Source organism: Macaca nemestrina, chromosome 8 (genome assembly GCF_043159975.1).
Source record: "Macaca nemestrina isolate mMacNem1 chromosome 8, mMacNem.hap1, whole genome shotgun sequence".
In the NCBI taxonomy this organism is placed as follows: Eukaryota; Metazoa; Chordata; class Mammalia; order Primates; family Cercopithecidae; genus Macaca; species Macaca nemestrina.
The window spans coordinates 95,672,706-95,684,445 of record NC_092132.1 but is presented as its reverse complement, the minus strand read 5'-3'; positions in this window follow the sequence as shown (position 1 = coordinate 95,684,445).

Sequence of the window (11,740 nt, the reverse complement as noted above, 5' to 3'; positions counted from 1 at the left end):
GAATTTATTTAGTGTGTACACATGGAAATATTCAGAATGAAGACCCAAAGACACAAGAGAAATGTTCTACTTTTGTGCCTATGTTCAACAAAGTATAAACAGCTGTGTAGAAATGTGATTAGATGAAAAGGATATGATCTAATGCTGATAGACTGGGAGGGAAAACACAGAAAGGGCAGTCTATGGAGATTCTTCTTGCCCTTTTTGAGGAGCACCCATTCCATCTGGGCATGGGGCAGGACCGTCTCTGGAATAGGGGTCTTATGAACTACAGACAAAACAAATTAGGTTAGAAAATTCTTTGTGGTAAGTTTTTACAGAGATAAGACAGAAGAAAAGTTACAGCAATCCATTTTAGGTTCCATGTCTGGCTTTGGGGAAAGGGGCTTCTGGTTTCTATGATTTACCTTGGGGAAGGGATTCTAGTTTCTATAACACCTCAAAGGAGAATGGGACTGAGAGACACGAGGGCAAAAGAAGGTCAGAGAAAAACTTTTGCTTCTGAGGCTGCTGCTTAGGTCTTCATTTGTGATATTGTTATCTAAGCCCCAATAGTGTCATGAATATTTTCCTTGAAGCTTAGGAAATACTTTTTTAAGACTAGCTTCATTTTCATCATCATTCTATTTTGCTTAGCAACGGAAAACAAAAAAGTCCTTAAATAAAAGATGCGTTATAAGAAAAGATAATTATTTATTCAGAAATTTTGAGAACTTTTCCAGAAATCATTCTGAGTTTCAAGCAATAAACAGAGAAAAAAACCTGAATTTTTACCAGCATCAAATATAGACATACACCAATAATTACAATGAGGTATGAAGAGGAAGCTGTGACAGCCGTCAGGGAGGTGCTACTAGAAGAAGGTTGGGCTAGGTAACCCAAAGAGGAAGCCATCTGGGGAGTTTCTGAGGTTTGTGAAATGAGGAGATATTGAAGGGAGTGGGGGTGGATTTGCATTGGGAAAGTCTTATCAAGTGTGAGGGAATAGAGTTTGGGGGTGGAAGAGAGGCATGTTGTAGTTTAGAATTAGCATAAGTCCCCCTAATAACATGTACACAGGATGCAGAAAGGTTTGAAAAAGCAGTAAGCATTTTAGTTCATCAAACAGTTACATGTTGCTAGAGAATAAAATTCAAGGCTGGCCTGGTGATCAAGCTACAGAAATCATCAAGGAGCCAGTTCCAGATGCCTCCATCACTATGACAAGGAGAGGAGATGAGTGGCTGCACCCTCAACAGCTCTTGTGAACAGAGAGTGCTTTGGTCACAGGAGGGCTACAGGCTGCTTGCCCCCAAGTAGGTGAGTGGTAAAAGAAGGCAGAGAGAGTAGTGAGAACGTCTTGCAGGAGGGCTGAAACCTGGGCAGTGAGGGTAAAATTTTAGAATTTAGGAGGTAGAACCAGCAGGACTTGAAAGTGTTTTGTTTGGATACTGATGATGTAGTGTTTTTGTTTTTGTTTTTTTTTTTTTTGTGTGTGTGTGTGTGTGTGTGTGTGTGTGTAAGAAGGCCCCCCAGTTTCCTGAGACAGAAGATAGAAACAAAAGATATTTGAGGAGCCTGTGGAACATCCAAGTGGAAATGGCCAAAAAGGCCCTGGATCTAGAGTCTGAAGGTCACACCTGAGAGTATAGCATGGGGAGTCATGGCAATATTGCCATTTATGAAAACTCAAAGATCCATTAAGATTATTCAGAGAAGGCTGAGTCTATCATCCTGAAGGAGGAACACAGTTTCCCAAATCTGTTGCCCAAAAGTTAGAACTTTTCCCCTTGGGTGCAATGTTACTGAAGCAAAAACATGTGAAAATAAACTTCAATGGTTTAATAGAATTTAACTTCCTATTTAGTAAAAACTTTGTTGTTATTTTATCAAAAAATTCAAGATTAAATTCTTTATATTATAATAAAGGGTCATAATCCAGTTTGTAAGTAGTACACTTGCCAATTACAGTGAGCAAATACTGGAAAATTTCACTATTGTAGCTCCTTGAAAAGCTAGGGGCAGAGAAAAAAATCTTGTCCTTTTGGAGAGCTGTTAAACTTTTTCCAATGCTTCAAGTAGCTCCCTATGGAGATAGTTATTGGAATACCATAAAAATATTCTGCGTGGAAAACTGTAATTTTCTCTGTGATTAGAAAAAAAAATGGTGTGTGTGAAAATATTTCTCCTGCTATGATACACAGAATGATTTTATTTTTCTACTAATGGCAACCTAAACAATAATACCAGTAGGATGGAATGTCAATTCTAAATAGCTTTATTTTTTGTTGAGATGAGCATTACTAAATTATTATTTCTTCGGAATTGAATCTGCATGAAAGAAAGCCATTTGACAGTAAACACCTGTGTTCAATGATATGGTTGATTATAGTAAATTAGTTGTAAAACTGTTTTGTCTTCTTTCCCTCATAATTTTTCTGTAATTCACCGATCTTTTGAAGGCTTAGGTAATGGCTTCTATCATGTTTTGGTAATTTAAATGGTACACAACTTTGAAGAAAGACAACTGATTTTCACCAGTTCAGCTTTGTATCAATGTTTTACATAATAAATTGTGGTAGTGTTATATTTTATAAGCATATATAACATATTTACATGATGAAAAATTCTCCTTATCTTCAAAATGGAAAGGGTAATAAAGACATACCACTAAGGAGACACTAAATGTTTAATATAGGCTTTTAAAATAACACCACATCAAATTATTATGTAAAACATTGATACAGAGCTGAAAGACACAAAAATCCTGAAGAAGCCTTTTTTCCTTTATCCTTTTATAGGATATAGTGATTCATTATGTTCTCCTAAAAGTAAAAGCCTGTCTTGGTCATAGTAGTTTACATTCCCACCAGCAGTGTAGAAGTATTCCCTTTTCACCACATCCACTTCAACATCTATGAGTTTTTAATTTTGTAATTATGGCTATTCTTGCAGGAGTGAGGTGGTACTGCATTGTGGTTTTGATTTGCATCTCCCTCACAGTTAATGCTGTTGAGCATTTTTCATATACTTGTTAACCATGTGTATATCTTCTTTTGAGAATTGTCCATTTATGTCCTTGCCCCACTTTTTTGATAGAATTATTATTATTTTTTTCATACTCATTTGTTTGAGTTCCTTGTCGATTCTGGATATTAGTCATTTTCATTATATGAAAAAGACACTGGCACATGCATGTTTATAGCAGCACAACTTACAATTTCAAAAATATGGAACCAGCCTAAATGCCCACCAACCAGTGAGTGGATAGAGAAAATGTGGTTTATGGAATACTACTCGGCCAAAGAAAGGAATGAAACAATGGCATTTACAGCAACCTGAATAGAGTTGGAGACCATTATTTTAAGTGAAGTAACTCAAGAATGGAAAACTAAACATCATATGTTCTCATTTATAAGTGGGAGCTAAGTTATGAAGATGTAAAGTCATAAGAATGATACAATGGACTCTGGGGGCTCAAAGGGAAGCGTGGGAGGGGGGTAAGGGATAAAAGACTACACACTGGGTACAGTGTATGCTGCTCAGGTGATGGGTGCACCAAAATCTCATAAATCACAACAAAAAACATCTCTATGTAAGCAAACACCACCTGTTCCCCCAAAACTATTGAAATCAATTTGAGAAACCTGTTTGGCATAAACTAAGAAGCTCTTATAGGCTGTGTGCACAAGTCTCACCTACCCACACACAGAAATTTCATGTAAATCTGCTATCCTGAAGCCTGTGAGACTCTATCTATTGAGTCTTTTTATATAAAAACAGAAAAGCACAAGTGTTACTCTCTCTCTTCAACAAAAATATATTGATTGATGAATTTTAAGCAAAAAGAAAGAATAGGAAGCCCCAGACTTCATTCCCACAAGATATTCAGACTTAACAACAATATATTTTCCCAAAATCCTTCATGAGAATTCTAGAAAACAATATAGCAGTTGAAGTATCTTAGGCAAGTTTAAAGCCAAGAACAGCTGTGTTGAAACAGGTAAGAAGAGTCGTTGCATTGAACCTGTGATACCAGGTTCAATGTTACCACAGCTTGGAGTTACCACAGCTAGGAGCAATCAGTAGAAAACACCCAACTCCAAACTTCTGCCTCACGAAGGAAAGAGAAAATTGGAACAAAACATCCAGCATTTTGGCTTTTCAGGAGGCTGCCTAAGGACCTGTGCTGGCCTCACTTCAGTTGGAGTGCTGATGAGGAACCAGCATATTTGGAAACCTGAAATCACTGAAAACAAAGGAGAACTGAGTGACTTTTTATAGCACCATAGAACCTGCAGTACCAAAGACAGATATTAGAGGCAGGAAGAAATTATGAGGTCCTGAAAAAAACAACAACAACAACAAAAAAAACAACTGGCAAACCTCTAATTGGGAAATTACACACATAAGCTCATAAGAGATGCACCCCCCTTAAATGTTTGATAGGCCACCAGAATGTCTAGCCATGCTGACAGATTAAGGTTTTTCCCTGAATAAAGTCTGTAAAGACTAGGAGGGGAAGTATTTTTTGAAATGACAAAAATCTGAGATAAAAATAAATTACAAAAGAAACAGGAAAATAAAAAATGGTCCAATCAAAGGAAAAAAATAAATCTAGAAAATAATCACAAAATATTATATAAAGGTAAAATTGTGCTTTAAAAATGAAGTCAAAATAAAAACCTTTCCAGAAAAAAAAATCAAGAACACTCAACATTACTGGTCCTTTCTTATGAGAAGTGTGCAAGGAAGTCATCCAAGTTAAAATGACATGTCAACAGAGAAGCTTATGAAAATGTAAAGCTGTCTGATAAAGGTAAATATATAGACAAATACAGAATTCTATAATACTGTAATGGTGATATGTAAATCACTTTTAATTTTCATATATAATGGAAAAGATAAATGCATAAAAATAACCATAAGGCTACATAAATAGAAAATGTAAAAAATAAAGATGTAATTTTAAGATCAATAACTTAAAGCAAGGGAGAAAAAAAGAACAAACTAACCAAAAATTATACAACAAATAATTTTTAAATTGCAATAATAAGTCCTTCCCTATGAGCAATTATTTTATATATAATTATACTCCTCAATCAAAAACATAAAATGAGTGGATTAAAATCAAGATCCAACTGTATGCTGTATGCAAGAGACTTGCTTATGATTTAAACACACACATAGGCTGAAAGAGAAAGGATGAGAAGAAACATTATATGTGTAAATGATAACCCAAGAAAGCAGGACTGGTCATTCTTATATCAGACCAAATACACTTTAAGGCAAAAACTGTTACAAGAGATAAAGAACAATATTATACAATGGTAAAAGGGCCAACCCACTAGGAAGATATAACGATTATAAATATATATTCACTTAACATTGGAGCACCCACATACATGAAGCAAACATTGAAAGAATTGAAGGAAAAACCAGATATAACATAATAATTGTAGGAGACCTTCATACTCACTTTTAAATAATAAAACAACTGGACAGAAGATCCACAAGGAAACAAAGACTTCAGCAACACTATAGATCATTTGGACCTAAGAGATATATTCAGAACACTTCATCTAACAATAGCAGAGCACACTTTTCTCAAGAGCACGTAAAAAATTCTTGAGACTGTATCACATGTTAGGCCACAAGTCTTTAAAAAATTAGGAAGATTAAAATTATATCAAATATCTTTTCCAACCATAGTGAAATAAAACTAAAAGTAATTGGCAAAAGAACTAAAAATTCACAAATATTTGGAAATTAAACAACAGCATATGGGTCAGAGAGGAAATCACAAATGTGAGACAAGTGAAAATTCAAACACAATATACCATACCTTATGGACTACAGCAAAACATATGCTAAGAGGAAAATTTAGAATGGTAAACATCTACACTAAAAAAATTTAAAAAGTCTCAAATCAACAATCTAACTTTACACCTCAAGAAGGTAGGAAAAAGAAACAAACTAAATTCAATGTTAACAGAAGGAAGGGAATAGTAAAGATTAAAACAGATATAGATGAAATAGAATATATAAAGAATAAAAAATATTAAAGAAACTGGGGGTTTTTGTAAAGTTTAAAATAAAATTTGCAAACCTTTAGCTAGAAAGAGGGACAGAAGTTTTGGAACATATTAAAATTGATGCCCCAGAAACAAAAAGGATAATAAAAGATCAACTATGGACAATTATATGATAATTATTTGGGATAATCTGAAATAAATGGATAAACTTTTAGAAACATACAACCTACGAGGATTGAATCATAAAGGAGATTAAATCAGTAATCAACAACTTCCCCAAAATGAAAAACCTAGAACCAACTGGAGAATTCTACCAAACATTTAAAGAATCATATGTACCAATGTTTTTTTAACTCTTCTAGAAAATAGAATAAGAAGAAACACTTCCTAACTCATTTTATGAGGACAACATTACCCTGCTATCAAAACCATACAAAAGTACTACAAATAAAATACAGGCCAACATTTCTCATTAATTTTGATTTAAAAATTCTCAACAAAAGGCTAGCAAACTTGATAATGTTTTGATGCTGTGTCCCCACCCAAATTTTATATCAACTTGTAATCCCCATGTGTCAATCGAGGGACCCGTAATCCCCACGTGTTGAGAGAGGGAGGTGATTGGATCATGGGGGTGGTTTCCCCCATGCTGTTCCTGTGATAGTAAGTAAATTCTCATGAGACCTGATGGTTTTATAAATATTTGACAGTTCCTCCTTCACATGCTCTCTCTCTCCTGATGCCTTTTAAAGACGGTGCCTGCTTTGCCTTCCACCATGATTGTTTCTTGAGGCCTACCCTGCCATGTGGAACTATGAGTCAATTAAACCTCCACTGTTTATAAGCTAGCCACCCTTGGGTAGTGTATTTACAGCAGTGTGAAAATGCACTAGTGCACAAACCAAATTCAACAGAACATTAAAAGGATAACACATCATGACCAAGTGAAATTTAGTTTGGAAATGTAAGCATAGTGAAACATATTAAATCAACATAGCATACTGCAAAACAGAATGGTGAACAAAATCCACATGATTATGTCATTGATCTAGAAACAGTACTTGATAAAGTTCAACATAGTTTCATCATAAAAACACTCAAAAAACTAAAAATAGAAAGAAATTACCTCAACATATTAAAGATCATATATGAAAAAGTTTAAAGCTAGTATAATAGTCAAAGGTGAAAAACTAAAAGTGTTTTTTCTAAGGTCAGGAACAAGGCAAGTATGCCACTCTCACCATTTCTGTTTAGTATGGCACTAGAAGTCCTAGCCAGAACAATTAGTCAAGAAAAAGAAATAGAAGACATCCAAATTGGAAAGAAAGAAGCAAAAGTATCATTGGTTGCAGATCGCATGATCTTATTTTTAGGAAACACTAAAGATTCCACAAAAGAACATTTAGAACTAATAAATTCAGCTGCATTGCAGGATACATAATCAACATGCAAAAATCAGCTGCATTCTATACATTAACAATCAACAATCCTAAAAGGAAATTAAGAAAACGGTCTCATGTACAATAGCATAAAAAAGAAAAAAACACTTAAGAATAAGCTTAAGCAAAGAGACAAAAATATGTATAATGAAAACTACAAAACATTAATGAAAGAAACGTAATATGAGACAAGTAAATGCAAAGACGTCCCATGCTCATGGATTGGAAGAATTAATATAGTTAAAATGTCCATATGACCAAAAGTGAACTTCATAGTCAATGCAATCTTTGTCAAATCCTAGTGGCATTTTTTGCAAAAATACAAAAAAAAGTTCTAAAATTTATATGGAATATCAAAGAATACCATATAGCCGAAACATTCTTGAAAAGGAAACAAAAACTAGAGATCTCAAACACCCAGATTTTGAAGCATATTACAAAGCTGCAGAAATAAAACATATGATACTGGCATTAAAACAGGCATATAAACTCTTAGATATATGGTCAAATGATCTCAGACAAAGATGCCAACACTACACAAGACAGTATCTTTCATAAATGGCTTTGGGAAAACTGGATATCCGCATATGAAAGAAAGAAGTTAGACCTTTCCTTTTACTATATAAAAATTATTCAAAATGGATTAAAGACCTAAATATAAAGTCTAAAAATATAGAACACTTGATGAATAAATATGGAATAAACATAGATGACATTGTGTACTATATTTTGAGTATTATTTCTTTTTTGGATATGACACCAATGTCATGGGCAATAAAATGAAATGTAGAGAAGTGTAACTATATCAAAGTTAACATGTCTGTGCAGCAAAGGAAACAATCAGCAAAGTGAAAAGACAACCTACAAAGTGGGAGAACGTATTTGCAAATCATATATCTAATAAGAGGTTAATGTTCAGATTGTATAATGAACTCCTGCATTGTACAAATTTGATTTGTATAATCAAACAGCCAAAGTTGATTTAAAAATGGGCAAAGGATTTGAACAGCCATTTCTCTAACGAAGATGCACAAAAAACATACGGAAAGATGCTCAACATCACTAGTCATCAGGGAAATGCAAACTAAAACTCCAATAGGATACCTCTGTATACCCATTAGAATTGCTATTTTTGTATAAACAGAAAACAAATGCGGACAAAGATATGGAGAAATTGCAACCCTGGTGCATTTTATGTAAATGCATCATATGTAAATGTACAATGTAATGTAATGTAAATGTAAAATATAAACTTGTTCAGAAACTATAGAAAACAGTATATAAGTCCTCAGAAAACTAAAAATTGTACTACCAGCAAATAAAAATTGAACTCCTGGATACAGCGGGATCTAGCAACCCCACTTTTGGGTATATATCCAAAAGAATTGAGAACCGGATCTCAAGGAGTTATTTGCACACCCACATTCACTGTAACATTATTCACAATAGCTAATAGTTGAAAGTAACTAAAATGCTCATCAACACATGAATGGAAAAAGGAAATGTGGTATACACATACAACGGAATTTTGCCATTTTTGACATCACAATTAAAACTAGAGGAAATTTTCTAAGTGAAATTAGCCAGACAAAAATACAAATGCTGCATGATTCTACTTATCTGACATATCTAATTTAGTTAAACTATCAGAAACTGTTCTGGGAAATGCCTTCTGGATTTAGACAATAGCTCTGAACTTCTCTCCTTCAATCTTATTTCTCAGCTATTTCCTGAAGCCCTGGGACAGCTCTCCTTCTCCACATGTGCCTGGACACCATTGTATGCTCCTGCTTCAGCTCTCATTCAGCTCTGGGGACTCCATACTTGCCCTCAGTGCGACATCTTGTTCCACACCAGAGTATACAGATCCCTCTTCTGGATGCGTGTCCTGATGGCTGATGGACACTTGTCCCAGTGTAGAGATAAGCTTCTTAGTTTCACATGGGCAGGGACTGCAATTAAAAATTTGCTAGAAGAAATAAAAGAGCAGGGCTGGGCGTTGTGACTCAAGCTTGTAATCCCAGCACTTTGGGAGGTCAAAGTGAATGGGTCCTCTGAGGTCAGGAGTTTGAGAACAGCCTGACCAACAAAGCCAAACCCGGTCTCTACTAAAAATACAAAAAAAATTAGCCAGGTGTGGTGGTAGGCACCTGTAATCAGAGCTACTCAGGAGGCTAAGGCAGGAGAATTGCTTTAACCTGGGAGATGGAGGTTGCAGTGAGCAGAGATTGTGCCACTGCACTCCAGCCTGGGCGACAGAGCAAGAAGCTGTCAGAAAGAAAGGGAAGGAAGGAAGCAAGGAAGGAAGGAAGGAAGGAAGGAAAGAAGGAAGGAAGGAAAGAAGGAAAAGAAAAGAAAGAAAAGAAAACAAAGAAGGAAGGAAGGAAGGAAAGAAGGAAGGAAGGAAGAAAGAAAAGAAAAAGAAAAAAAAAGAAAAAGAAAAAAGAAAGAGCAGGGAGGAGAGGAGTTGGCTTTTAAAAGGAGACTAAGACTAAGATCTGGAATGAAGAATAAATGGCCTTCAATTAGGGGAAATCAATGTGAGTAAAAGTACTGGAAAAATATACAGTTAGTATAGCGTGGGGGATGATAGATGAATATTTCTGCTGGAGGAGTTTTTTGGAGATAGGATCTTTACAGAGGTAATCAAGTTAAAATTACACATCAGAGTGATCCCTTATCCAATATGACTGGGATCTTATAAAAGGGGAAATCTGAACAGAAACGGCACATAAAAGAAAGAGGCCACATGAAAGAGGATTAGAGTGAGGTGTCTATAACCCAAGGAAGAGCAACGACCACCAGCAGACCTCTGTGCCTCCACCAGAGGCAAGGAGGAGGCACAGAATTCAGGAGGAGCACAGGCCTGCGGATACATTAATGTTAGACTTTGAGTGCCCAGAACTGTAAACCAATAATTTCTTGTTTTTATAAGCCACCCAGTTTGTGGTACTTTGTTACTGCAGCCCTAAGAAATTAATACAGAATGTTAACCTACATAACATTTCATCTCCAAGGTTTTTTAAAATCGCAAAATGAAAATAAAATAACAGTTATATTCATTATTTAAAAGGGTTGTTTGGATCATCAAATGAGACAATATGTGTCAAAGTGAGTGTGTTTGCCCATGTGTGTATGTGCATTTTAGTGTAAGTATAAGACAATATGTGCCCAAATGTGCATGTATATGTTTATATACATATAAATATACCTTACACAAGAACAAGTGTTTTGTGTTTGCATATATGTGTATATAAGTATTTTAATATAGACTGTACCTGGGGAAATTTTTGGTGGTGGTTCCTGGAAGGCAGAAACAGGATTTTCTTTATTTTTATATCCTCATTGCACCTCACTTGGGTATTTTATTCAAGTGAAAATTGGGATGTATGCCTGGGACATTTTGGTTGAATTATACCCACAATATTAGGTACCCATAAACACATAAATATTATAAAAATATTTTTTTCCTCAGAATTAATGCTAAAGGTGTAACAGATTTAGAGCCAGGAAGAGTGTGTGTCAGATTAGAAGTTCTCATGAGTATGCCAATCCATAGGTAAGAACACTTAATTTACATTGGGGTTGGAAGTGTGGATTTTCACACCTCTTCAGGTCTGAATTTGGAAATCGCTTTATCTTTTTTTTTCATCCTATTGCACCATATGTCTGCTAATGGCACACTGCTGTTCTAAGAGTCCTTGAAGCACATTGGAATTTTAGGTGAGTTGTCTGTAATTTATAAAATAGTAATTTGCTAATTTGCAGGTAAAGTTGTGCATGACTTCTGCAAAATAAATGTCTTCTTTTTAGTTATAAGATTAGAACAAAATCATACACATAATTAGAATTTCTTTTTAAGTGATGATCTTATATTAGTGTACCCATGGTTACTCTTTGGAGTTTTAAAAATATTATGCAAGAATTAACTATTATGATTACATTTGTTATTATTTATTTGGTTTGGGTACATTTTTTATCAAACTGGGGTTTAAGGATTTTTTTTTTTTTTCTTGCTGAAATTACCACGATAACAACAATATAGAAGCTACTTAATGGCAAGGAGAAGTAAAAGGATGTGCTGTAATTTATTTTTTTAGCTCTTTGTGTAAATTTAATAAGAAGGAAATGAGTGATTTTAGCATATAAACTACTGTTTTTGTTGTTTTTAACATAGTATTAAAAAACAATACTTTTTAGGCTATAATTAAAGTTGCCCTTAACTGTAGTAAAATATATATACAAGTAACATATGTGTGTTATATATTATAACTGTTTTATTCTATT